Source organism: Cynocephalus volans, chromosome 10 (genome assembly GCF_027409185.1).
Source record: "Cynocephalus volans isolate mCynVol1 chromosome 10, mCynVol1.pri, whole genome shotgun sequence".
Lineage (NCBI taxonomy): Eukaryota > Metazoa > Chordata > Mammalia > Dermoptera > Cynocephalidae > Cynocephalus > Cynocephalus volans.
The window spans coordinates 42,653,138-42,676,942 of NC_084469.1; the positions used below are offsets into that span (position 1 = coordinate 42,653,138).

At 45.5% G+C, this 23,805-nt stretch overlaps 1 non-coding gene across 1 annotated transcript; it reads left to right on the plus strand.

Annotated features, from left to right (window-relative positions):
- Window positions 1-696: 696 nt before the first annotated feature.
- On the plus strand, window positions 697-768 carry TRNAW-CCA (transfer RNA tryptophan (anticodon CCA)). Its single transcript has one exon. It is a non-coding gene; the product is annotated as a tRNA-Trp (tRNA).
- Window positions 769-23,805: the final 23,037 nt, after the last annotated feature.

Here is a 23,805-nt window from a genome sequence, read left to right on the forward strand (position 1 = left end):
ACGGAAGCCTCAGGACAGCGCCGCCTGGAGGCTGTCGGGGCCGACGGGTCCCGTGTGGTGACCGGCCCCGCGTCGTGAGCGGCCGGCGGTGGCGAGCGTGTCCCTCTGAGGTCGGTCCTGGAGCGACTTCTTCGTTCCGCGCTTCGTGACTTGGTTTCTGGAATTGGGGCACTTCACAGTCAGAAGCCGGGACAGACAGAGGCGGGCGCTCGTGCATAGCCGGGGGGGGGGGGGGACACCTGGACAAATCCGTGACAACGCTTGCGCGGGAGCAGGGATTACTGGTTTTAACTTGATTACTCTTTTCCATAACGTCCAAATTTTCAAAACCGAGTTTTATTTTATAACGGTGGGGCTGTGGGGGACGCAGAGCATTCCGTTTTTGTGCTGAGTGACAAAGGGGAGGCTGGGCGACCCTGCGGTCCCCTCGGTGGGGACAGGAACTCCCGGGCGCACGCGCGTCCCCCCGACCCTTGCTCCTTCCCCGACCGCGGCTGCGGTTTCACAGGCGCCCGGGGGTCCCGCTCCGCCGCGGGGCGTCCCCCGGGTCCAGCACAGTGAGCCTCCGCGCCGTCCCCTCGCTCCTTTGCTGTTTGACCTGCAGCTCCTGCGAAAAACAGAAGACGGGGAGAGGGAAGCAGCCAGGACGTGCAGGACCGAAGGGCCTTAAAGGTTCAGAAGCCACGTTCCGCCGGTGACCTCGTGGCGCAATGGCAGCGCGTCTGACTCCAGATCAGAAGGTTGCGTGTTCAAGTCACGTCGGGGTCAGGCCGTCAGTTTTCCTACCTGACAAACGAGGAGGGTTTAGGGTAGCGACAAGGGTGGGAAAGTAGGAGAAAAAGAGGGCGGCCTCGTTGTCGGTTAGAAGACGACTTTGTCCCTGGTGCTGCTGCTGACTCAAGCCGGGCGCTGATGCTGCGTCACCCCGACACCGCCCCCCACTGCCTTCCCCGTGCACCGCGCCTTATGGTCCATGGCGCAAAAAAAGCAACTTGAGAAAAACAAAACAAACCAAAAGACACTAATAACACAGCAGGAAGGTCTACAGGAAACGAAACAGGACTTATCTTTAAACATACGACAAGAACTTCTTACATCTTAAGAGAAACGCAAATTAAAATTTCAACGAGGTATTTGTGAAAATGAAATATAAATTTTTTTAGGCATATAAAGAACTTATTTCATAATAAGAAAAATGTGAATTAAAATTAAAATTTTTACTAGTTATTTTTAACCATGAGATTGGTATGACCACAAAGTTTATACTAAATTGCATCGCTTACACGCTTTGAGTTATGAAAAGCAGGGACATAAGACCGGGAACAGTAAATTAAAATAATTATAGAAGAATATTTCCATTCAGCTGGTTTAGGAAAGTTTTCACGTATATTTTTCAATATCGCTTCTGTTCCTTTTGTTGGCCTTTTTCTAGGAACGCCGTTTACCCTTCCATAGTGGATAATTATCACCACATGGTGGCTAGTTACGCTGTCTACCGTGCATCTGTGCGTGCACCGTAATTCTGCCATTGCAATGTTAACTTCCTTGTGTTTCCACGTCTCGTTCTCTTCTCTTTTAAACTCAGCCAATTGCTCAGTAAGGCTTTTTGTTTTTTTACGGACTTTACTTTTTAGAGCAGTTCTAAGTTCACAGCAAAATTGAGCAGAAAGTACAGAGATTTCCCTTGTACCCCCTGCCCCACCACATTATCAACTTTCCCCACCAAAGTGGTATATACCGATTTGTCCCAGTTGATGGATCTACCCTGACACATCATTATCACCCAAAGTCCACGCTTTACGTTGGGGTCACTCTCGGTGTTGTACAGTCTATGGGTTTGGACGAATATATTTACACATATAATACCATGCATAATAACATGTATCACCATTAGAGTATGACACAGTGTTGTCACTGCCCTCAAAATCCTCTACGCACTACCCATTTGTCTCTCCGTGCTCACGAACTCCTGGCAACCACTGATCTTCTTACTGTGTCTGTAGTTTTGCCTTTTCCAGAATGTCATTTAGTTGTAATTATACTGTACGTAGCCTTGTTAGACTGGTTTCTTTTACTTAGTAAGATGCATTTAAGGTTCCTCCATGTCTTTTTGTGTCTTTTTGGATGGCTTATTTCTTCTTAGTGCTGAATACAATTCTGCATTTGCTCCTTTCAACATGCACTTCTGAAGGACTGTGCTCCATCACTCACCACCCTCTCCCACATCTTTAATGTTGACTCCAGACGTTCTGTTCTATATCATGGAAACAGGCACAAATCTCTCTCAGGGTCAAGAATCCTGTCTTCGTCTGTTTGTGGTGATATATTACCTGACAATGGGTAATTTATAAAGAAGAGATACTTATTTCTCGCAGTTCTGGAAGCCGGGAAGTCCAAGATCAAGGTGCTGGCAGATTTGGTGTCTGGTGTGGGTTTGCTCTCTGCTCAGCAGGTGGCACCTTGTTGCTGCGTCCTTACATGGCCGAAGTGGGCAACTGTGTCCTGACATGGTGGAAGAGATAAAAAGGGAAAAAGGGCCAGGCAGCTCTCTGAAGCCTCTTTTACAAGGGCATTAATCCTATTCATGAGGCTGAAGCCCCAAGGCCTAACCGCCTCCCAAACGCCCCACCTTGTAATACTACTACCTTGAGCTTTAAGTTTGAACATAAGAATTTTGGAGGGACACATACACTCAGACCATAACAATCAGTTACCACTCTGCGTCAACGTGCCCGTTTCTCTTACTTCCCCTCTTCTTATTTGTCACGTCATGTCAGAATCCCTGGAAGTATGTCAGCGTTCTACTAACTGTGTGTTTGTGAGCATGTGTATGTGAGTGTGTGTGAGAGTGTGTGTGTGTGTGTGTGTTTGTGTGTGTGTGTGTGTGTGTGTGTGTATTTCTGCCTTCTGTTTACTTGGATGAAGTTCAAATCCCTTCTCAGGTCAATTAACTGGAGGGCAGGTGAGGGCCCAGCTCTGTCTCCATTTCCAGTGTTTAGGAGGTTTTCTCCTCGTTTAAGTCAATTTTATTGCCTTGGCATTTACCCCTTGTAATAGATTGAATTATGTCCCCCCAAAACTCACTGAAGCTTGAATTGTGTCCCCCAAGTTTTATGTATTAGAAACTTGGCCCCCACTGTGACTGTTAAGAGAGGGGCAAATTCTACTATGGTAATTGAAAGGTGGAACCTTGAACAGGTGATTGGATTGCAGGACCATGCAGTGGTGAATGGATTAATAATGGTGTGGGTGTGGTTCTGAGGGCTTTAAAGAAGACAGAGGAATGTCTGTCTAGCTCTGTTGCTCTGTCTGCTCTCTGTCTGCTCTGTCTGCTCTGCCATTTTGCAATGTGATACCCTGTCATCACCGAAGTCACCACCACAGAAAACGTTTACCAGATGTGCTCCCTGGATTTTGGACTTCCTAATTTCCGAAACTGTAAGCAATAAATTTCTTTTTCTTTATAAAATACCCAGTTCAAGGTATTTTATTATAAGCAACAGAAACGGACTGATACACTCCGCTTCTCCTGTGTGGCTTCTATGATGTTGTGAACCAATGAAAAACGGTGAACAACAGCCATGAAATCAGAACTAAACACTAGAGATCCACATGCAGCATGAGTTTTAACTTGAATGTTTTAAGTGAATCGTGTCCTTTAGGCTAGGACAGAAAACATCTTTCTATTTACTTACATCTCTTACAATGAACATTCTAATTTAATGCCAAACAAAAACTTGCTTAGATTCCTTTACATTTCCTTTAGAAATCCTTTCGATTCTTTCAACTTTCAAGAATGCTACAATTAATCTATTTTGCAGATATTATAGCGTAAGAAGTAGTTCTCTGCAAACTTTTTGAATTTTAAAATTTTAATAATGTCTTTCAAGTTTATGTGTATTGATAAAATTCCTTTTCGTATGTTCATAAATTAGATTTTAAAAAAGTCTACTTGTCAGATAATATTTTACCAATACAATCCCCTTTTTATTATAAAAGCAGACCTTCAGTGATCATTTTTAACCCTCACCTCATCTTATTTCAGATGAATAAGCATTTGTTCTCTCAACACACAGAAACCAACACCATCACACAAATTTTTAAAAGAAAAACTGGGGCAAGAGTACTTTTTCTGAGGAAAACATCCTGAGAAAGAAAAAGTGAGGACAAGGAGAAAGAAAAAATATTTTAAAAGATTTTTTACAGCGCCTACACTTATTTTCAAAGGTTTGTTCCACCGGCTCCAACAAATCAGATAGTTAAAAAAAATTTTTTTAAATTCCTGAACATTATTTTGTTCTGTTAATCCACTTGTACATTACCGCTCCACACCTAACTGGTTGTATTTCTTTATCTTAAAAGGAAGGTAAAAACTAAAGATGGTGGAGCCTTGCTGCAAAGAAAACATTGAATATACTCTATTGGCCATTGCCCATTGACCCTTAGCAGAAACATTCATTTTAACATCTTGTTGCACTTAAGCGATGGAAGGGAAGGATTGGGGTGAAGGTGGGGGGCAGCTCTTTTCTCCACACAGGAAGAGGGTCTCCCAAAGTGTCTACACCTAGGACGTCACTTTGCAGTGGGCCCACCACGATTGTGACTCGTCCGCCATCTCCAGCTGGCTTTTCTCTCTCTGTTCCGTCAGCACACCAGGGCCACGCTGTGACCGAGCAGACCACCTCAGCCACTCAGCCACCTCCCCTTGCAGACCCAAGCTCTGGTGGAGGGGCGAGGACATTTCCTTTGGGGCCCCGCCAGCCAGCCCGGGTGTGCGTGTGGAGGAGGGTTGTGCAGACCTCGGTGCTGGAGCATCCCCGTTCTGTCCGCCCTTGACCGACACGTGGCTTTTGCCTGCAGCCTTCATTTCCACCTGGCCAGGGCCACACGAGCCCCCTAATCCGCAGCGATCCGCAGCTGCCTCGGTCCTTCCGACCTCCAGGGTTCCGAAGCAGACTCTCCTCAGGAGGTCCCCTTGTCCCCGAGGAGGCCCAGGGAGGGCGCGTGGCTGGGCCAGAGCCTCGCAGCTGGTGAAAGGGAGGAAATCCCAGTCCACGTCCCTGTCCTGGAACGAACAGGAGTTCATGCACTGTGGACATCTTCACCGCCGGCTCCAGATCCTTCCTATGAGTGTGAGGGGAGGCTGGGCCCGAGGGACGTCCTGTCACTTTCCAGGGACCCAACCCTTCCCAAAGACCTCCTGGGCAGGAAAATCCCTCAGTCCGTCCCACGCACACCCCACGCAGTCGAGCTGCCTTTTCTTCGGCTCCGGGTGATTCTCAGCAACTGTGCATGTTCCAATCCCTGCCCCGAGTCCAGGCAGGGAGGGACGTTCAGGCGACCCCGGGGAAGGGCAGAGCGATTTCGGATCCAGACTCTGGCCCTGGGCGGTGCAGACGACGAGGTGCTCAGAGACGTTTGCACAGTCTGGATGGCGGTGATGTGGGGAAGCAGGAAGATTCAGGTACAGCTCCTGGGGTTAACAGCCAGATCGAAAAGAGGAGCCTGCGGGACGCGGGATGAGCAGCCAGACGGGCGCTGGTGGCCAAGACCGAGCCTCCATCGGCCCTACCATCTCCCCTCCGGATGGGCTCCCCCTGGGCCCGCCATCGCAGCCACCTAGGACTCCTCGAACTTCCTCAGCATCAGCCAGCGACCAACGCGAGATCAAGGGAGACAACGCAGTGGGAGGAAAAAAGGGCTTGGAGAGGGCGTCCCAAAGGATCTTGCAAGCAGCCCTCAGCGGTTGAAGAGGGTCGGATCCGGGCGAGGGGTGTTTCGCTGGGGATCGAGCCCCAGCGGCAGCTACCGCCAGGTGGCGCTGCAGATGGACAGCCTGCTGTAGACAGCGCATGGCTGTGCGCCTGCGCGCGAAGACTGCGGCGCTCTGCAGCCTGCAGAGGGTTGATCCATCTCAGGGGGAGACCTTCTAGGACGGTGTATTGTGCTGCTTGCGGAAACAGGTTGCAGGACGCTTGCAGGCTGCACTGTTCCTTATCCAGAAGATCAGCTGGTATAGGAAGAGTCGCTGCAGGAATGCTAGGCAAAGGAGGCTGATAGTAGGGATAAGAGGTCATTCAAGTCTTCACTTTGATGTATGTGGATCATGTTCAGGGTACATGGGGGCTACTCGAGAGGACAAGTCCTTTGTGGAAAAACACCTTGATATTCATCTACTGCCAAATGGTTATTTTGACATGCATGATTTTGTTGCGCCTTTATATAGACCTCATTAATGACACATTTAGCACAGTTTCTTAACAGCAATTTTAGTTAAATGTTTGGCCAGTGTTACCCAGCTATTTCACGGATATGAATAACATGTAAGTAAAGTTAACTTACTGGTGTTTTGGCCACTGTTTTGTTTTATTATCCTTGGTGTATAGGAGTCCTATAATTTGAAATGGCATCACATAAATCAATACTTTATGTTGGGTTACTTTATAAAGATTTACATGCTAAATACTTTTACTTCCTTTCAGTATGTCTTTGTCTGGTGCACTCATCTCCTTTGCACCCAAGATTTCTCTTGGGGTATCTAGAGACACTCACTGCAGTGGTAGATGGGTGCATAGGATGGACAGTCCCATGAAACTATGAGTTTGTTTCCTGCATGTGGTGAGTTTTCCGTGGCCCTGGTGTTTCTAGATACTGGCATGATAACTGCTAACCCTGACACCTGGCAGTGCCTGGGTCTGTCAGTCAGAAACACTAGGCCAACAGGTTCACAAACATGCTCCAACTTGTGTGTCCTTAGTGCCTGGGAGAACAGCCTGGCAGGCTGCAGTGCTGGGTGCTGATATAAAGTTTGTGGCACAATCAATCTCAACACATTTTAGTAGATCTGTTTTGTGTAGTGTTATTCGCAAAGGAAGTCTGAAAACATTTTAGCTGCATTGAAATATTGAGCAAGAGAGTAATGTGATATTGTTGGGAGCCAGGGATCACACTGAGAAAAAAAGACATTTAAATATGGAATGAATGAAGGCAAGAAAGAACCCTAGGGTGCAAAAAAGAAAAAATAATAAAGGAAATATTTGCTTGAACTCATGATATCTTAAAGACGTATGTGTATGTGTACATGCATATACACGTGCTCATGTATATAAATCATCTGTACATATATACTTATGTGTAAGAATATTTGCATACATGTGTATGCATATATACACGTAGAGTAGTCAAGGCTCTTAGGTCCAGGTGCCAGCAGGACTGGTTTCTGGTGAAGCCTCTCTCACTGACTTGCAGACGGCCGCCTGCTTTCTGTGTCATTACATGGCCTTTTCTCTGCAATGCACGTGGGAAGAGAGAGATCTCTGTGTGGTGTCTCTTCTCTTCTTACAAGGACACCATATTAGGACCACCCCACCCTTATGACATCATTTTACCTTAATTACCTCCTTAAAGGCATCCAAATACCTCCAAGTACTATCACATTGGGGGTTAGGGCTTCAACATGTGAATTTTGGATGAACACAATTTGGTCCATAACATGGAGTGTGGCTAATTTCAGGGCTAGATCATGGTAGGTACTAAATAACTCTGAAACATTTTCTTCAGAAAGAAAGCAAGAAACTGTTAAAAGAACAAAAAACAAACAAAAAACCTATTTGGTATGTCACAAGGAGGCTAACCAGCTTAAAGCGGCGTCGAATAGCCACAGTTAGGACAATGTGAAAACAAAAGTAATTAAATACTGATAATTATCAGATAATAAATAAATACACAGAGAGTTATACAGGAGATGTAGGGTGACTGTTGCTTAAAGGAACACACCATGGCCATCTCATAAAGACGGAGCAGTTGCTCGTGTGGGGAGATTATCGTTTTGCCTTCATCATAGTAAAGATGGATTAGGTGAGAATCACCCATGAATGTTAAACACTAGGGGATTAGAGGGAACTACTGCTGAGGGGCAGGGCATCGGTGTTGTCTTCAAGCATCTCCCAACACCCTCCTTATTAGTTGCAAGGGAACAGATACTAATGACATGTTACAGATATGGGATAGAACCTTCACTGGGCAATCAAAATGATTATCATTGAGGAGGAGGTATTTTTTAAAACAAATTACAATGAAGGACAGATGGACCTTGTGTGTCTCCAACTGTGAAACCTTGAGAAAGACACAGATTCACCCAGGTAGTCTTTTAACTGAAAATAAATGAGTAGAATCTAATTGTAAGCAAATGTAAGATACACCTAAACTTTTCAACATTCTTTTAAAAAAGTAGCGGGAGGGATGTGTATTCTTAAAATATCACAATGTCATAACTGACATAGAAAAGCTGTTGAAATATTCGAGACTAAAGAAGGTAAAGGACATTTGGCAAGTAAATGTAGACTAGATCCTGCACTGTAGGGAGAAAATAACCCAAAACATTTTGTGTCATTTAACAAAATTATTATTTGAACAGTAGGATATATAAAACTATTGAGTCAAAGTCAAATATATGGTAGTTGATACATATAAGAAAATCTAAATTTGTGGTAAAAACACACCGAAGTGTTTAGCAGTAAGTAACCTCAAATGGTTTGGAGAAAAAATATTGTATGTATATGCGTGTGCGTGCGTGCGTGCGTGTGTGTGTTTGTGTGCGTGTGTGCGTGCGTGCGTGCGTGTGTGTGTGTGTACACAGAGAGAGAGGAAAAGAGAAAGACTGTGCACAAAGAATAAAACAATTTAGGTGAATCTGGTTAGAAAGTTTATTTGTGTTCATTGTAATATTCTTATTCTTGAAATCTTTACATTGCATAATATCTTGTTAATGCATTCTTAGGTACCTTCGTTAAAAAATTCTTTATATTTTCTTTCGAGGTACTTTCAATCTCATTCCCAAAGTTAAAAATGAAAACAAAAAATAGACACCAATGAATGCATTAAATTGTGTGCAAACACTTCATGGTAGAAATGAGAACTTTGATAAACATTAAAAAGGACCTTCATAATGGACAGCAAACATGATACGGTAAAAATTTTAATGACTCCCCTAATTCACAAAAATAAAACAAAGAAAATATTTCAAATACTCTCCACAACCCCGTGCACAATGTGTGCCTACTCAGCACAATACAGCTCATTTCTATCTCCCACCCTCCAGAGGAAGAAACTGGAGCTCACAGGGAAGCGACCTGTCCATTGTTACACGTTTCTGTCCAACTCCAGTACCCCGGCTCTTCCTCTGGTTGCCTCCAAATGGGGCACACCAATGAATCACAGTGCTGCTGCCTCAGTCTTTCCTCACAGTCCCCTGCCCCAAGTCCAGGAACACTCTTGCCACCATCTTCACCACCAGGTGCGCAGTGTGGAACTACATGGATCCCAAGCAGGAGCCATGATGGAGCCAGGCTCACACTAAGCTTGTTCTGGTCTAGGCAGGTGCTGCCTTCCAGGGCACCCTGGATGATGGTTTCAACAATGTCGGCAGGATATTTCTGTGGAGACAGAGGCAGGCAGTCAGCAAGAGAGATGGGAGACTCTCAATCATTCCCCATGACCCAGAGGCTCAGCGAGGATATGGGACAGTTACCACATGTCCAGAGCAGCTCTGGTCCTCAGTTCGCTGCAACACTCTCTGTATTAGACTTTTTTTTCTTATAACGAAGTATATGGAACTGGGTGATTTATAAGAAAATGAAATTTATTGCTTACAGTTCCTGAGGTTGAGAAGTCCAAAGTCCATCTGGTGGTGGTGACAGTGACCCAGGGGTCTCACATTCCAAGATGGTGGAAGCACAATGAGCAAGAGAGAGAGAGAAAGACAGACTCTCCTCTTTTAAAGCTCTCAGAACCACTCCCCCGACCACCATTCTTAATCCATTCACTACTGCACGGTCCTACTGTCCAATCACCTCTTCAAGGCTCCACCTTTCACTGACCATGATAGGATTTCCCCCCCTCTTAACAGTCACAGATTGGGATTAGTTTCCAATACAAAAAACTTGGGGGATACAATTCACGCTTCAGGAAGCTTTGTGGGGACATAATTCAATCCACTACACTGTTCCATTCCCTACCTCTCTCGTCAAGGAGCAGATGCTACTGGGAGTTCCTTTGGAAAGGTCCAAACAGCTCTGATTGTCCTGATGATTGCCAATGACTGCTCCAGGCTTTCAGCAACTGGGGGTCAGGAGAAGGCAACTGTGACTGGAGAACAGAGGGGTCTTCTTTTGACTTGCCTGGTAGCAAGGGTTCTGGCAACCCCTAATCTCCTTTCTGTCTCTATGGATTTGCCTATTCCGTGCATTTTGTAAAAATGGAATCATACAATATGTGGCCTTCTGTATCTGGCTTCTTCACTTAGCATGTTATCGGGGTTCATACATATTCTAAGATGTATCAATACTGTATTTCTTTTAGGGCTGAGTTATCTTCCATTGTATTGAATTCATTGAATTCTAAGTATTTTTTTTTTTTTACATATTCTGCATTCTAGATCCTTATTAAATATATGATTTTGCTATGGCTGAATGTTTGATCCTTCCAAAACTCATGTTGGAATGTAATTGTTATTAATTGTACTGGAAGGTGGGACCTTTAAGAGGCGTTTAGACACCTCCTAATAATGAGCTGATGCCATTATTGCAGGTGTGGGTTCACTCCTCTTGCTTTCTCTTTCCCCCTCTTGGCCCTTCTGCCATGTTATGACACAGCAAGAAGGCCTTTGACAAATGCCGGCCCCTCAATCTTGGACTTCCCAGTCTCCAGAACCGTGAGCCAGTACATTTCTATTCATTACAAATTACCCAGTCTGTGGTATACTGTTATAGCAGCACAAAAAGAACGAAGGCAGATTTGAAAATATTTCTCCCATTTTGTGGTTGTCTTTTCACTCAACCTGATAGCGACATTTGATGCAGAAAAGTTTTTAATTTAGATGGAGTTAAATTTATCTGTTTTTCTTTTGTTGCTTGTGATTCTGATGTCATACAAGAGAATTCACTGCCAGACACAGGGTCATGAAGATTGACCCCTATGTTTTCTTCTAAGAGTTTTATCATTTTAGCTTTTATGCCTTTGATACACTATAAGCCATTTTCTGTAAATGGCATGAGGAAAGAGTTCACTTTTGTTACTCTGCATGTGAACATCCACTTTTCCTACCACGATTTATTGAAGAAAGTATCTTTCCATATTGTATGGTCTTATCACCTTTAAAAAAATCAATCGACTGCACATATGTGCTTATTTCTAGACTCTAAATTCTACTCTATTGATCTATGCATCTCTCCTTAGACCTGTACAAAGTTCTGATTGTTCTGATTATTGTCACTTTGTAGTTCTTTTTCACTATTGTTTTGGATATTTGGGATGCCTTACAACTGCATATGAATTTTAGAATCAGATTTTCCATTTCTGCAAAAACAGGCCATTAGGATATTGATAGGAATCACATTGCATCTGCAGGTCATTTGGGGTTTTATTGCCCTCTTAATATAAAGTCTTAACATTCATGAACATGGAATGTCTTTCCATTTATTTAGGCCTTCTTTAATTTCTTCCAGAAAAGGTTTGTAGTTTTCAGTGTACAGGTCTTGCACCTCCTTGGTTAAATTGATTCTCAACTATTTTATTCTTACTTACGTAAATAAAATTGTTTTCTTAATTTTCTTTATGGATCATTCATCGTTAGTGTATAGAAATATAATCAGTTACTTTTGGTTGATCTTGTATCCTGAAACTTTGCTGAATTCACTTCTCAGTTCTACGTGTGTGTGTATTCCCTAAGATTTCCAATATACAGAGTAATGGCATCTACGAAGACGATAGTTTTATTTCTCATCCAGTGTGGATGCCTTTTTTTCCTTGTGTCATTGCTCTGTATAGAACTTTCAGTATAGTATCAAATGGAAGTGGTAAAAGTGGGCAGCCTTATCTAGTCCACGATCTTAGGATGAAAGCTTTCAATCTTTTACTATTGCATGTGATGTTAGCTATGGGTTTTCATAAGTGCTCTTTATTAGGCTGAGGCTGTGCCTTTCTATGCCTAACTCTTGAAAAGTAAGGGTGTGTGTGTGTCTGTGTGTGTGTGTGTGTGTATAATCATGCATGGTGTTGAAATTTGTGAAATGATTTTTCTGCCTAAATTGAAGTAATCACGTGGGATTTTTCCCTTCATTTAATTAATGTGGTGCACTACATTAATTAATTTTGTATGCTAAACCGCCTTTGTATCCCTGGGGTAAATCAAAATTTGTCATGATGTACCATCCTTTTAGTATGCTACTGAATTCAATTTAGTAATATTTTGATAAGGATTTTTTGCATGTGTATGTATAAAGGATGCTGGTTTGTAGTTTTCCATTCTTCTGAAGTCTTTGTCGCAAGCATCAGGATAATGCTGGTCTTGTAGAATGTTAGGATTTGTTCCCTTCTCTTCTATTTTTTTTTTTTTTTTTTTTGATGGATGGTGATAAAGTTTGAGAAGAACTGGAGTTAATTCTTCAAATGATTGGTAGAATTCACCGGTGAAGTGATTTGGTCCTGGTGTTTTCTTTGTGGGGAGGTTTCTGACTCATCCTCTTATTTATTAAAAAGATATCTTTAGATTTCCTATCTTTTCTTTAGTCTACTGGGAAGTTTGTGTACTTTTAAGAATTTGTCCATTTAATCTAGATTATCTGCTTTGTTGAAGTACAATTGATTTAGTATTCTTTTATAATTCTTTTTATTTCTACAAAGTCAGTAGTCATGTCTCCACTTTTAGGTCTGATTTAATTCTTTAGTTTTAATTAAATTCTAGTATTAAAATAATTTTATTATATTATGAGTAAATATTATTAGATCGATCATAATTATAATTTAAATAATGTCAAAATTAAAATAATTTTAATAATGTTTTTAATAATCTTTTTTTCTTAGTCTAGCTGAAGGTTTGTCAATTTTCTTGACCTTTTCAAGGAACCAAGTTTGGGTTTTGTTGCTTCTCTCTGTTGTATTTCTGTTCTCTATTTTGTTTAACTTTGCTCTAATCTTTATAACTTCCCCCTGTCTCAGTTTATTTTGTGCTGCTGTAACAGAATACCACAGACTGGGTAATGTATAAAGAACAGAATTTATTTCCTCACACTTATGGAGACTGGAAAGTTTGAGATCAAGGCACTGGCATCTGTCCTGAGCCTTCTCGCTGTGTCATCTCATGGTGGAAGGTGGAAAGACAAAGAGAGGGCGAGAAAGAGCAAGAAGGGACCAAACTTGTCTTTTTATGAGGAACCAACTCCCATGATAATGGCATTGATTCATTCATGAGGGCAGAGTCCTCATGGCCTATTCACCTCTTACAGGTTCCATTTCTTAACCCATTGCACTGCAGATTAAGTTTCTAACACGTGAACTTTGCGAGACACATTCAAACTCTAGGAACTTCCTTTCGTGCACTGTAGGTTTAGTTTGCTCTTCTTTATCCAGATACTTAAGGTGTAAAATTTAGATTACTGATTTAATACCTTCCTTTTCTAAAAGTGTAGATAGATGTTTATGGATAATGTTTTCCCTTTGAACATGCTTTCACTCACTCCCATGTTTTTGGTATGCTGTGTTTCATTTTCACTTGTCTCACAGGATTTTCTAATTTCTCGTGTGATTTTTTTAAACCTATTTCTTGTTTAAGAGTGTGTTCCTTAATTTCCACATATTTGTGAATTTTCCAGTTTTCCTTCTGTTAATGTTTACTTGTTTCATTATTTTGTAGTTGGAGAAAATATTTTGTATTACTTCAAATTCTCAAAATTTATCAAGACTTGTCTTGTGGCCGAACTTATAACCTAATCTGGAGATTGGTTCATGTGCACTAGAGAATAATATTAGATAATATTCTGCTGTTGTTGGGTGAAGTGTTCTGTATATACCTGTTAGGACTTGTTGGTTTATAGCGTTTTTCAAGTTCTCCACTTCCTTACTGATCATCTGTCTGGTTGTTTTATCCAATACTGAGAGTGAGGCATTGAAATCTCCAACTGCAATATTGTCTACTTTTCCCTTCAATTCTGTCCATTTTTGCTGTATATATTTTGGAGATCTGTTGGCAGGTTTATTTATGTTTATAACTGTCCTTTTTGAGGAATTGACCTTAACAATAACATATAAGGTCTTTGTCTCTCATAAATATTTAAGTCTCATAAATATATATATAGACACCAAAGCTGTCTTTTGTTTACTATTTTCATGGAATATCTTTTTACATTAATTTCACTTATACCCTACTTGTGTCTTGGATCTGCAGTTAGTCTCTTGTAGACAACATATCATTTGATCACAGTTTTAAAATCCATTTCACCAACTATGTCTTTATGCCTCCTTCTCTATTACTATCCTTTTGGGATTCTCATCATGTGTATGTTCGTGCTATATGGAGCGATATGGCATCGCACAGGCCCCTTAGGCTCTGCTCGCTTTTCTTTTGCTCCTCAGACTGGATAATTTCACTTGGCCCAACTTCTAGTTCACTTATTCCATCATCCGCCTGCTTAAATCTGCTGGTAAACCCCTCAAGTGAGTTCTTCATTTTGGTCATCACCTCCAGAAATTTTATTTCTTATTACAATCTTTCATTACTGGTATAGAGGAAATCACTCGGCTTTTGCATATTGGCCTTCTACTTTGCTTGTTATATCTATTCACTCCCATCAGGGCACAGGACAGCCAGCTTGAACTTTCACAGTGGCACTGAATAATATGAACTCTGAAGTGTAGTAATTCCAGACGATAGTCAGGAGGGGGCCCAAATCCTTTGTTAAACAGTCAACTTAAGCTACCCGCACTGAGTCATATTGGCCACAAAAGGGCGACTGAGCATGCCTTTCCTGACCCACGTGTGGCCCTGCATGTTGCACGGGTGGCCTTGGGTATTGCATCCCTGGTAAGGACAAGAGCATCCTTCCCGTGGTACTGACCAGAGGAGGAGATACCGCTGTGGGACTGCCAAGTACACGGTGAAGGAAAAGTCTTTTCTCAGCCTTTACAGATAAAGAGAGAGCTGTGTCCCTGGCTTCTCCAGGGACATTTTTCTTAAATAGAAACACTTTTTCTTTTTCTGGACAGTCCCCAGGAGTTTTATTCTTGACTTTCTCATGTGATATTTCAACAAGGCATTTGACAAAATTCTCAGTCATTGAGGAGTGAACATTCCTCATCCCTGCACGAGGTAATGTATTATAAACATGGAGCTTGATTCTGCAGAGGAATCCCCCAAATGCATTCAGAGGGAGAGGAAACTCCAACAATTGGGAAAGAAATGGAGGAAATAATAGTTCTTTCCTTCTACACAAGCCTGAACTGACTGGGGAAATGAGTGCTCCCATGGACTGGATTTTATTTTTTTGATGATTCGTTTTTGCTACAACATGAAAGCATTTGAAAAAGATGAAAAACAGCAAAGTAGTACATTAACACTCAGAACATTATTTAGGTTTATATCCTTTACACCAAAAAGGAAATTTTATTGTAAATTTTCTTTACTGGCTTTAATGGAAGGAAACTCATCAATAATATTTTTAAAATGTATTCTTAGTTTACCTCATTTTTCCTTGAAATTGACATGTTTGACAATTTCTACTGACCCAGTGACAATATTAAATACCTGTTAATTAACTTCAGCTTACAAAAAAACCTCTTTTCCAGGACTCCACTAGGACCGGTGTTGCTAAAAATTACATATCAAATCCACTTCCAAATCTGGAAAAGAAATAAGCAAAATTTCTTAATCAGTTTGGACATTGAGACATTATGGTTTTACTTTTTAAAATACTTGCTATTGCATTATCTGAAGAGCTGACATTTAAATCAGGACTAAAGCAGCGTCAGCTTGGGGTGGGAAGATCGCCTGGCTGTGGGTTTCCAAATGGAAGATGACAATGGAGCCCAGCGCAGAGATACCAGCAATGCTCGACTGTGTTGTTCTGAGAGGCTGTGACCAACATTCATGACTTAGTATCTAGTGGAGCCATTATCTGAGATAGGAGATAAGAGGACAAGTAATTTTTATGTGGGGAGGAATTTTAGGATATCAGTTTGAGACATATTTCATTTTAAGTGTTTCTAACATGCTAGTAGTGATTATGCTTTGGAAAAGAAATCTAGACACGAGCTTTTAGATGCTGTTGTCATCAAGATGATGGGAGAAACTGCAGCATGTGAAGACACGAACCAGTTTTCCAAGACAGTTTGTAGTGAAAGAGCACACGGAGGCTGGGACTGGGTCAGGGATGTTCCAGTAGTTCGTTCGGGGAGGACCTTGCAAAATGCACAGACAAGGCGTGTTCACAGATGTTTGAAGTTGACCTGGAGCCTGAGATGTCAGAGGAGCCTGGGATACAGAATGATCTGAGATGGAGGTCATGCTCCAATTATACTTTACTTCCACGTAAAGATGAGGAAGAGAAACACTGACTAGAATTATTTATGGAAAAGAGTATTGGGTTACAGCGAGATTCATACATGAGGAAAAAGGCTGGAGATGTGAGGAAATGGAAGCCAAATGTTCGGATTTCGTTAGGAAGAGGAGGAAAGAACGGCGCTGAGGCTGTGGAAGGAAGTGCAGAGGAGTTCTCCTTTCCAGGGCAAAGATACCTAATGAGTTAAAGACGAGAGGACGGATGGAGAGTGATGGAGAGGTTGCTGAGAGTGAAGACCTAATTTACAATCAATAATATAAAGTTCTGATCGCGTTAAAGGGAAGGGACACAAATCGGAAAACTTGGACTTAGCTGGGGCAGACATGACACTTCAGTTTTATTGAGGAGAGAGGAATAAATAAAGGCTATAAACGGAGGGAACTTTGTAGATTTTGTGGCTGAAGTATTTTGTCAAATGAGCCATTTTATCTGAGTACTGAAAAAGCGAGGCACAGGATGAGTATATACGAAACTCAAAGTGCACAAGAGTGTTCGAAATAGTCGTGTAGTCTTTGATTTAATGAGCTCCACCTACTAGGATTGCTGGACATACAAGGGCACTTCAAGAAGTTCACGGAAAAATTCGCATTACCTTTTCATTCTATTTTTCCATGAACATTTTGAAATACCCTTGTATGTGAAAGACATTTAGGGATTTCCCTAACCTCTTCTTTGTCTCTGTGTTTACAGCAGGATCAATATCCCAGCCACGTGTCGTTTCAGGTGCAGCAGTGGAATAAGCAGACATTTGTTGTCACAGAGGTTGGTTTTTGGATGAGCAGATGCGGTGAAAGGCGGGAGGGACGTGAGAGGTTTTGGTGCTGGTGTGCATGTGCTAAAATGAGCAGCTGTGGATTGAAGTGGGCCGTGGCGGTGAGGAGAGGTGGGACTCAGAGACGGGAAAGACGTTCTATGCCCTGCAGTTCCCTGGACATGGGGAGCAATTGTGTCAATCAGTGGGAAGGAGGCGGTGATGAGAGGGTGGGATTGCAGGTAATTGATCTGAGAGAGGACATTCCAGGCACAAGCGAGTTCCAGTGGGCACCCCTGAAGGGGAGGCTGTGTGAGAATCTGAGCTGCAGAGAAAGGCGGAGTGCGAGTCTAATCCAAGCCATGACGAAGTGGAGCCATGGGAATTTGCTGTCTCTACCCTGTCTGAACTGACATTCTCTTTACTTGTAAACAAGTAACTAGTCCCAAAATAGCCGGTTGACTTAATGGATTAAATAAACAAATGTGTGTGAAGCTCGCATGGACACAGCCTCAGGCTCACAGGGTTGAGTCAACCCTTCTTCTTTCTTTCTTTTTAAATTTTTATTTATGAAGAATATTCATAAGATACAAAGCTAATTGTCACCCCTCCTGCCCATGATGTGAGGGCCAGATTCAAACTGGGGGCTCACCCACCACCAGAAATTACCCTCGCACCCCGTCCCCACCCAATTATCCCCAGCCTCCCTTCCTCTCTCCCTCTCGCTCCAATCCACTTTGTAGCCCCACGAATGTCCCCTCCCTCTGTTAGACCACTGCACTACTGTAGTCTTTCTTTCCTTCCTTCCTTTCTCTCTTAGCGCCCATGTTGTTGCAAATACAGATAGATCTTCCCTATGAACCTTTCTCCTTCTTATGGAGCAGTATCACCATTTATCCTTGCAGGATACGATTGCTAATGACGTCTCAGCAGGGAGTAGAGTTTACAAACACCTCATACACATAAATTATGAGATGCAGGATGTTGCTGCTGATGACAGCTACCAACAGACAACAGGAGACCAAGAGTATTATTAACGGAAAGGATTTCATCTACTGCTTCACTAGGCTGTCAGCTAGAGCCAACTAAATTTCCCTTCCCCTGCCCTCTGTATTTTGTGAGCTTGCTGCCCTTGGGTTTGTGGGACAAAACAGGAGCACCATGGCTGGGGGCACCTACCACTTTCCTGTGCAGGGGACCTGTAGGTAGACGTGCATGATGACAGTGCCTGCTTCTGTATCATGGGATGAGTTCTTGAATGATTCCACCTCCTCCTGGAGTAGATTCCAACATTGCTTGGGTGAAACTGCAAATCCATGGATGCAGAGCTGGAGGTCAGGACTTAGGGACTGACATGGTCTGATTTCCTCTGTGAAGGAGCCAGGGTGACTGAGGGCACGTGTGGTCAGAGGTGTGGTGGCAGCACGGAGCAGGGTGGGTGTGAGACTCTGGGACACCGGGAGGGATGTAGGAGAACCAGTGCTAGTGCCCTCAACAAGGAATAACGAGTTAAATCTGCAACATTTGAGAAAGATTTCTTAGATTTGGAGGCCAGAATCCACAGGAGACAGTGCCAGGGCCTGCTATGACTCAGAGGCAAGGAGGGAATTGCTTAATACCTCTCAGCATCAGGGCAAAATGATGCCTGAAGAAAAAAGTGTCCTTTTCCTGTCTGTAAAGTGTAGATATTAACAAGTTCTTTGCGAGCAGCAACAGTCAAAGTCTTCTGAAGTTTGAACTGGGAGAGGCGAGGGACCCCACTTCTTAGTTTTCTCATGCGTGCTTGTGGTTTGGGGGGAGGTCAGGCCCAGGTGAAGGCTGGGGACTCATGAGTGTGTATCCGTGAAGCACGGACAAGACTGGGGTCTCATGGCCTCTTCTCCATGCTCCTCTTTGCCTGCCTAGTGCTCAGGCTCAGCGGAGTGAGAATGCAGGGGAAGCAGGGGGCACCTGAGCTCTTGACGCTGAATCCACAGGTGAGTAGGGACAGGTTCTTTCTCCCAAAATGACATCTCTGTTGCCAGCAAATGGATGAATCTCTCCTCTTGGCCTGAATCTTCTAAATGCCCCCTAGTCGTGTTCAATGATTTGAGCCCCAGGCAAGTTTTCCCCAGATGCTCTGGTACTTAGTGGGTCACGGACTGATGGCAAACTAGTCCTGACATTTCCTCTGATTTGTTCCAAGCTCTATCAAGACTGTCTTGAACAGCTATCTGACAGAATATTGAAAAACAGACCTCTTCCTTACTTATTGGCTCAGTCAGCATTACAAAAAGTTACACAATCACCTCACAGTTGAGGAAGCTGAGATTCAAACAGGTGAATATTTTACTCACAGTCATACTTAATAAATGGCAGGTCACGGACATTGTTTGCCTTGAGTCTGTACATTTATTAGGACGGAGGAGAATTTAGTTACAAAATACCAAGTGCAAAAAATCACGAGTCAATGAGCCAAAAATAGTTTGTCTTTGGATAATAACCAGGTAATTCCAACCACACCTCCTGTGATTCTCCTTTATAATAGAGTCATTATGTGTGCAGAGTGTCTATAAATGTGTGGATATGTATGAGAGGCAGGTGGAAGGAAGCCAGATAGGTAGGAATTGATCAGGGATTTAAACCCCTTTCTCTGAGACTCCAAAGCCCCTGCAACTCCCACGACTGTTTAACACTGATCTGCATATCTATGTATCAACTAGTATGTATGCAGTTAGATGGATGTTAGAGAGACATGTAATTGGCGTGTGTTCAAGTCCACTTCAGTTGAGAATCTCTGAGAACTTAATATGTAAAGGAAATCAGCTCTACTCGTATTGGCTAGCTGTGGGAGCTGATGTCCAGAGACCCACTGCCTGAGGAGAAGTCAGCCCAAGAGTTGCAGATGGGTGCTAGGAGACGGGCTTCTTTCACCACAGGACCTACTTTGGTGCCCAGCTGGGAGGAATAGCAAAGTCGACCATCAATGATCTTATTTACTGATGCCTAATGTCCTTGAGAAATAATGGTTACAACAGAATGCAGGATAGTGGAGTATACGAATCAGGAAAGAGTACTGAAATCACAAAGTAGCATCCCTTAGCAAATGAAACCCAAGGAAAAGAAGAACCCTAGTTTACCTTCTCTTATTTAAAAAATGTGAACGTTCCATTTTTATGGCATTCCCTAAAATGACTTGGGTCTCACTGTAAATGCCACTCATGAATCTGCAATGGCCTGCTCCAGACCCATCCCAATTCTTTTCGGCCGACAGGACCCAGGCTGCACATGTGAGACCCACAGGCTGAAGGCTGTGTACACGCGAGGTTCATTTCCTTGCGTTGTTTGTTTTGTTTTATTTTTTAATTAAGTGAATATCTCAAAACAGGAGCACTCTTGCAATAGAATTCCAATATCTAGCTTATCTGAGAAAGCTGACATTTCTGGAGCAAGTGGGCATGTAGACCCCGTGGCAAGAAATTGGAGTCTAAGAAGTGGTGGCCGCCTTAGTGACATCTTCCACAAGCCAGTCCATCATGTCCCCGCTGACCAGGCTCCCGTCGTTACACCACTTGCCAGGCCCCCGTGGGGCTGTGAGTTTGCATTCCCTGCGGTAAGGCGGCTCAGACAGCGAGCCTCCATGATGCCTTTTCTGTGTGGCGTTCACTGATAACCCCGACTGTTCTTCCCAACCCCTGCAGCAGTGTCTTTGCTGAGTCCCATTACGTGTGCATCCTGCCCTTCCTCGTCCTCCCACTCCTGATCTGGCCCCGCCCTTTCATTCGCTTCCTCCTCTAACCGTGCTGCTGCTCCTGTCTCCTCTGTGTCTGTTTCACTGTCCGGGAATGCACCCTCCATGCAGGCAGAGACTTGCCTTGCGTTTTACGTATGCATCCCAAGCCTCTGAAACAGCGGCTGGCACACAGTAAGTGCTCAGTAAATACCTGTCCACAGCATGATCCTGTTGACCTTATGTGCCCCACAGAATAATCCTCCACGGACCCTTGTCCCACCAAAGGGTAGACAGAGCCTCTCTCCAATCCCACCTGACTCAGGTCTGGTTGAGGGCAGGGACCCTGTCTTAATCAGCTCTCTGCCCACAAGCACCTCACACACGGCTTGGCACCTAGTAGATATCCAGCAAATACTTGGTAATATGTCTGGTTGCTGCTCTGGGGCCCAGTGAAGAGTCTGAAAACTCCCGGCTAGAGGGAAGCTCGTGATCTGTTTTGATCAGCACTGTGTCAACCAGTACTACCCAGTGGCTGCCACTTCCTTTACAAGGAGTTGATATGGGCACCCCAGCAAGCAGGGCCATCCACACTCAGACATCCTTGCCTTTCATCCCGCCAGGTTTTTCCTTCCACTGGCAGAATAAAGTCCACCTTCACCTGCTCTCAGCCCTTGCTCACCTCCAGCCTCCCCTCCCTCTGTGCGACACTGCCCAGCCTGTTGACACCTTCTGACATGCATTTCTTGTGGCCCTGCAGCCCGTCACCTGGACACCGGCTGTGCTAGGCACTGTTCTAGGGGATGGGGACGCAGGACACAGTAAGCAGGTCTCTGCTCTGGTGCGTGCTGGAGACAAGCCACTGCCAGTGCCCAGTGCTCAGTGGAGGTCAGGCCCGGGGGCGCTGAGCGGGGTGAGAAAGTCAAACAGGGCGCTGTGTTCAAGAGCAAGTGAGGACGGGCTGGAGAGAAGGCCTCGAAGAGGACACGCGGGCCGAGGCAGGAGGACGAGGGCTCCCCGTGCGTGGGCCCTTCTGCAGGGAGCCGCTCTGATTCCGCAGCCCAGCCGGGGTGCTCCTGTGCTCCTGGACTGTGACCCCACATCGCCCGGCCCCAGGAGGAGCCCCTCGCTCGCCCCGTGCTGCCCTGCTTGTTTCCTGCAGCTGCGCCTCTGTTCACGCCCCGGAGAACTTTCCACAACGCCTGTCCCATCACGGCGCCCCCACCCCGCAAAGGACGAACCCAGTGTGGCCCGGGTGCCACTCCAGACTGCTTCAGAAGCGTCCCTGCCCCCTTCACGCAGGCCTGCCACCTCCCCTCCCGCCGTGCCCCTGCTCCAGGCCCCTCTGCTGTCACCGCGGGAAGGGCTCCTTGGTGGCCTTGGTGATCTGCCCCCTCGCCCCACCCCACGCAGCAGGGGGCTCTGCCTTCCTGCCGCTGAGCCCAAGAGGAAGCCCAGAGGACGCAGGCGGACAGGTCGCCGGGCCCCTCAGAGCCCCTGGGGTACCTGTAGGAAGGAAACCCACTGCTGCGGCTGCGCTCCCGCGCGTCTCCCGTCTGCAGAAACGGCCACCGTGGGTCGTTCTGAGGCTCCAGTGACTTCCTGCTTCCAGACTGCTCGGCAGAGGGCACTCAGAGGGCACTGGGCACGGAAACGTCCAGCAGCAGCTCAGGGGCTCCCGACACCAGGATTCGGTCCTCGCCCTTGCACACGTGCCTCACCGGGCGCGCCGCTGCTCCACAGCCCCGGGCCTGGGCGCGTCGGAGGGAACAGCGGGCGCCCGGTCACCTGTGCGCTGCACGTTAGTCGCCTGTCGCTTACAGTCCGTCCCACGCGCAGCGTGGCCGTTGTTCGGCTGAAACGGCAGGTCGCCCCGCGGGCACCGCGCACCTATTGCTGAGGCGGCCCCGGGAGCAGGCGGGCGGGGCCCACGCGGCCGAGACCTCGGGGTCGCGGGGTCGCCCGCAGAGGTCGCGCGTGCGCAGGAGCGGCCGCCGGCGGGGGAGGGGCGCCGAGAGCGCGCGGCCCGCGGGGACCGTTACCCGCCGGCGCGGTCCGTCGTCTGCAGCGGCCGAGACGTGTGAGGGGACGGGAAGGCGGGACCAGCGCCGGGGACACGCATCGGCTCTCGGCTGCGCGGAAAAGCGACTCGGGCTGTGCAGCGAGTGAGTCCGGTACACACGGGGCGCAGGACACCCGTGCGGCCTGGTCTGTCTTTCTGTCACTTTAGCCCGTGTTTGTCTTTGTCTGGTTTTCTTTAGTTTAGACGTTATGAGCGTGAGTGGTCAAGAGACCTGAATGTAGAAAATTCACACACGGAGAAAGTGACCATCACGTGACGATAGTGTGAAGTTACCAAAGCGTCCCGGCCGCCACTGCTGGTCCCACCGCGACGGAGCCGGGCTGGGGGACACGGTGCGGGGCTGCCGGACACCGCCCGCTGCTCCAGGACGGCGGGTACAGGAGGAGCCCACGGCCCTCAAAGGGACGTGCCCTTTGTCAGACCCAGCCAGGGGTCCCCGCCAGGCAAGAGGCCGAGGACACAACTGAAGGGAGAAGCTAAGCTCGGTGATGGGTGATGGGGGGACGGCTTAGGGGCCTGCTGGGAGTCAGGGACATGCTGGGAACGGGCAGGAAAATCCATCGACTCACAGCCTCCGAGCACGAAAGGTCATAAGGGAGCGCTTCACCCCTCAGGTTTCATCCTACCGTCCTCTCGTCACTGTCACATCCATGTGGCCTTAAAGGTGTGGCAACGTCCCTCAGTGCACACTTGCTAGCGTAACGAGACGGGGCGGTGGTTGAAGGTGTCAACATTGTGACTTCCCTGATGGAGGCAGCTGGAACTCACAAGGAAGAGTTGGAGAAAGGGAAGAAACAGCAGAGCAAGCCTCATGCTCATTGTGACCCCAGGTGACCTACGCTCTTCCCAAAGTTTGCAGGATTCTTCACTC